General features: G+C 45.3%; 1 long non-coding RNA gene across 1 annotated transcript in view; it reads left to right on the plus strand.

Moving 5' to 3' along the window:
- Positions 1-1,879, plus strand: part of LOC147034478 (uncharacterized) — a 280,443-nt gene extending 278,564 nt beyond the window's left edge. Inside the window, exon 4 of the long non-coding RNA XR_015058921.1 lies at positions 926-1,879. This is a non-coding gene — a long non-coding RNA (uncharacterized LOC147034478). The remainder of the gene's footprint in view (positions 1-925) is intronic.
- Positions 1,880-5,195: the final 3,316 nt, after the last annotated feature.

Here is a 5,195-nt window from a genome sequence, read left to right on the forward strand (position 1 = left end):
GGACTTGTTTTTAACCTGACATCATTGAAGTCTCCATCATTATGTCAATTATGAACACGAGTGCGTGCCCGTACGTGCGTGGCCGTACGTGCAAAAAAAAAAAAAAACTTTCAAACCGCATGCCAGAAACAACAACCCCTTAAGCCGTTCCTTCCCTCTCGCGTGCCCGTACGTGCGTGGCCGTGCGTGTGTGGCCGTGTGTGTGTGGCCGTGCGTGCAAAAAAAAAAACAATAAAAAAAACTTTCAAACAACCACATAGGCCGTTCCTTCGCTCTCGTAAACGATGACTGGATTGGGGCATTGTGTTTATCGATAAATGCGCATAAGAAATGGAGAAAATATTAGAATACAGTTAGTCATCACTATCCGGAAGCCTACACATTGTAACCCACAATGGGGAATGCAGCTGAGGATCTCTTCCCCAACGGCCACGCCTACGCAGCAACATGTCCTGTCACTGGTAACTAAATGGCACCCTTTCCCCATCGGCCACGCCTACGCAGCAACATGTCCTGTCATTGGTTTGGTAAATAAATGGCCATAATTTGGGAACCACTTGTCCGATTTATATCAAACCTTGAAAAGGCACATCCACAGGTCCCCAGCAATATAGCTGGCAAGTTTCAATTAGAGCAGACCAGTGGTTGTCGAGAAACAGCGGTTGCAGACACACACACACACACACACACACACACACACACACACACACACACACACACACACACACACACACACACACACACACACACACACACACTGCTGGAATTATCGATAGATGAAGATGGAAATCATCAAATGTACGATGGTAAGCTGAATTGTTTTTCTTCTGATCTGAACACAGATGTTTTTTTATTACCTCCACTACCGAAGGTGAAGGAAGTTATGTTTTCACCCCTCTCTGTCTGTTTGTTTGTTTGTGTGCAGGATATCTCAAAAAGTTGTGGACGGATTCAGACGAAACTTGGTGGACACGTTGGGTGTGTGGCAACGAAGAATTGATTCGATTTTGGTGAAGATACGAATCTGGATTTGGATACGAGAATTTTTTGTTTTATAAAGTGATTCTTCACCATTGAGAGATTGAGCCAAAAACGATATAGTATTGTATTGCATGATATTTCAAAAATGTACTGGGCCCGATATGTTCTCATGGATCAGGCATTGTGTGGCGGAGGTATGTGCTCTTCTGAGTGCCCTTCTAGTTTTATTATAAAGTAGAAAAAAATTTGCCATATTTTACTTTTATATGCAGAGTTGGAGCTTGTGTCGAGGCGAGAACACAGAATGGACCAGTTTGTAACAGAAAGGAAAGAATGATAGGAAAAATTGGGGAGGAGCAGCAGGGTGGAGGGACAAAATATAGGGAAAGTTGGATGGTTGAGGGACATGGGGACGAATAAGAGCAAGGAGATGACGCAGGGAGTGAACAAGATCGATGGATACGGTACTACTGCAAACTCTCAGTCACAGATGTGGAAGGAAAAATATGAAACCTGGAAAGAGGTGGACTTGGGGAGGGTTAATGGGGTTAGAAAATATTGTGGTTGTAGATGGGGGTGACCTGAGATGGTGGTGAACAGCCATATGATGGAGGATGCCCAGTCAGCCGCTGATTTTGGAGGCTAACTTGGAGGTTTGCCTCAGAAAGAGCACAGCTGATGATAAAGCCCAAAATATTGTATGACTGATCTTCCGGATGACTGTGAAGTAAGTATCGATCGGAGGGTTTGCCAGATGGTCCTTTCGGAGAGAGAGAGAGAGAGAGAGAGAGAGAGAGAGAGAGAGAGAGAGAGAGAGAGAGAGAGAGAGAGAGAGAGAGAGAGAGAGAGAGAGAGAGAGAGAGAGAGAGAGAGAGAGACAGACAGACAGACAGACAAACAGAGACAGACAGACACAGAGACAGACACAGAGACAGAGACAGAGACAGAGACAGAGACAGAGACAGAGACAGAGACAGAGACAGAGACAGAGAGAGAGAGAGAGAGAGAGAGAGAGAGAGAGAGAGAGAGAGAGAGAGAGAGAGAGAAAGAGAGAGAGAGATTGGAGAGTAAGACGGGATGCCAAACTGCATTGATCAAAAAGCACAAGATATGTCCAGAGAGACTGCCCAGATACAATGTCTGACATTGAGGGCCTCCATCCATTGTTGGGAGAGTATAAACAGCATCTTCATTATACAGTGACCTGGGGTGTTCCATTACCAAGCAGCTTGTTCACTGCCTGTCAAGCAGCTTGCCTTGATTCAAAGCGCTCAGCCAAGCTCTCCAACGGAACGGAGTGCTCGGTACCATTTAGCAACATAGCGGTCTCCTATGTAAATTATGCTATTGTGGTATTCGAGCAAATGCTGGTCTGGCTGTCATTTTAAGTTCAACTCCATCCTCTTGTGACAACTTCCCCAAACGAATTTATTGTGTTGGCAGCAGACACAGAGTATGAGGAAGAGGGAAAGAAAGATAAAGAAATGGGGACTCAGAAAGAGGAGTCCCCTGCCAAGCTTATCTGTGGTCTCTATCATTGAGCATTTTGGGAGGGGGTGAGTTGCGTGTTTGTAGATGTTGAAGAATTAGGATGAAAAGTAGAAAGAACAATAAAAAAATATGATTCATTACGTTTCAGTAATACTAGCAGAGTACCGAACCTCTGAGTGGGTGGAGAGTTTGCACATTATTTGCTGAAAACAGTATCATCGGTCTTTTGCAAGACTTTTTTGATGTTTGTGTGGTGTGTTTAAAGGTGTCTAAAGAGTGAAAAGATTTGAAGGGTCCAAGAGGTTAAAGGGGTCTAAAGGAGTCTATAGGGGGTCTATATGGGTCTCAAGGTTTCCAAAGGTCTAAAGGGTATGGTCCAGTCATAGTTCGAATCTGAAGGGGTCTAAGGAGTTTATGGGGTTCGAGGGGGTTTTTCGTGGTGTCAGAGTCTATTCGGTTTCGGTGGCAACTCTCTCAATCACTTGCTCCATTTTCTGAGCGGGAAGGTGAGGAGCTTGCGAAGTGGTTGATATGGAATGACTGGCTTGGAAAGCGACAGCAAGCTGCTTGCTAATGGAACACCCCTGATCTGAAGGCGAACCGATTGCCTGAGATCAGGTCGTTGGAGAAAAGGAAGGATTCGATGTCAACTGCAATGATGGATTCCAAGACCTTGTTGATGATCGGAAGGAAGCTTATAGGTCTGTTTTTAAGAATGTCATTTTCTTATCTGTGCAGTTTCTCGCCAAAAACTTTGTTTTTCAACATTGGGTGGATTTCCTGATACCATTGGAATGCCACATTATTAGTTGTGAGTCATGGCCGGGAGAAAAAGATTTTGGCTTCCTCTTCTACTACATCAGAATTACATTTTACAACAGGTGCACTTTCTCATGGCTTCGAACACAGGCACCAGGACAGGTCTGATGACTTAAGGAAGTGAAGTTGCATAACCACTCGCTTAGTGACCTCCGGTAGTGTAAATGAGGTGGTCATGTGAATGAGTGCATTTACAGAAGAATTCCTGCTCTTTGTCGTGAATGAAACTTTGGTGGAATGTTCTGAAAGCAAAGTTTACTGAGAAGCTGTACTTGCTTTGATATGGAGGTCAAGGCTCAGAGAAGACCTCATCGGCAAGGTCAACATGTTGATGAATCGACAGAGGGAGGAGAACAGACAGCCAAAGGAAAACACAAATTGGTATCAATAAGATTAGAGGAGCTTGACATGATAAAGGTAACAGGGTCAGCAAGTACAGAGGAAGCTCATAGCATGGAGTTTGGACTTGCAGAGGATGTTAAAAGTTACCTGCTCATTGTTCAGGCCTTCAAATAGCGTAAAAGGAACCATTGTCACATTCCGCAGGAAACTAAAAAGTTCAAGGGTTATACTGGGTGGTTTGCCGTTGCCTTCCCTGCAGTAGTTAGGGCAGGAATTTGTGATTTGTTCATGGTGCCGGCGATATCTCACCTACTCTTCTTGAAAGACACCATGGGATTTTTAATGCCCACCAACTAATGCCAGCAGACGGGACTCCCAGTTTAACGTCCATCCGAGCGGGCGGCACACACATTGATGAATCACCCTGCCTGTGAAACACCGGGATGACACTTTATAGCTGGGATGGGATTCAAACCCAGGCTATACATCTTAGAGGTGAGTGCACGTACCTCCAGGGACTAGAATCTCGGCCATCCTGCCAGCCCTTACTCTTTGTCGATGACCTAAAGTGCAAAACTCAAGTTAGCCAATGTCCATTCTGCAGGAAAAACTCGACTTGCTGGAATTGTTAATATTCTGCTGGGAAGGCTGCTGCTGCCGTTGCTGCAATCGAAACTCCACTTAATGCTGTTAATTTGTTTGCTGAGCTGAATCTGAACCTGCCACTGAGCTTGAATTCTTTTGTACATTCGTTTTGCATTGAGCTGCTGTCTGAGTACATTTTAAACCCCATACTTTTGTCTAATTCTGTGGATATGCTCTCCGTATCTCCCACTCCCTTTCACACAATTTTTGGACATAACTATGACTCTGTGGTTGTGGACCTCATGTTTCGGGATGCCTTGGGATCAGAGGGTCGAAACCTTGATAAAAGAAGGTTCTGAATAACTAGCTATCGTGTAGGTAGAGCATGTGGTTGCTGGTTGCGTCATTTTCTGGAGCCACAGCTGTGCCGCTGATGGAGTGCCCCCTCTGACCAATACACTGGTACTCATTTCGCCGATCTCGGAAGGATGACAGGCTGTCAACCCCATCTGGTGTCAATTCAACGGCTGACAGGGGCTCTAATTCAAGAACATAAGATCTTAAGTCAGCCACCATAACTGTTAAGCCAACACCAGGCTTCCCAAGAGCTGACAACCGAATCATACAATTGGCAAGCTGCAGGAAATCTTCAGATCTGTCTCACTCTTTCTCTCTCCTTCTACACAACGCGGTAGGATCGAGACCATCAAATAGATCAAGGCCTTTCTTCTTAACAAGGGGTGGGGGGGACGACCCACAAGCGCTCAAACTCTTGTTCTCCTGCACGTTACACCAATTTCTTATTATGAACCCCGAGGCAAAAAGATCCAGGGTGAAATCTACCTCGGAATCTCGAGCGGAATCTAATCACAGCGTCTGCCACGTGTGGATCTCCCCAGTGGGCATGGAGTGCTGTCAGGCCTAAAGAATTTAATCTGTTTAGGGCGCAATCCCCCAACACGCACCCATCGTCTTCA

This window comes from Eptatretus burgeri, chromosome 1 (assembly GCF_056783735.1).
Source record: "Eptatretus burgeri isolate ZD-2024b chromosome 1, Ebu_testis_v1, whole genome shotgun sequence".
Classification (NCBI taxonomy): domain Eukaryota; kingdom Metazoa; phylum Chordata; class Myxini; order Myxiniformes; family Myxinidae; genus Eptatretus; species Eptatretus burgeri.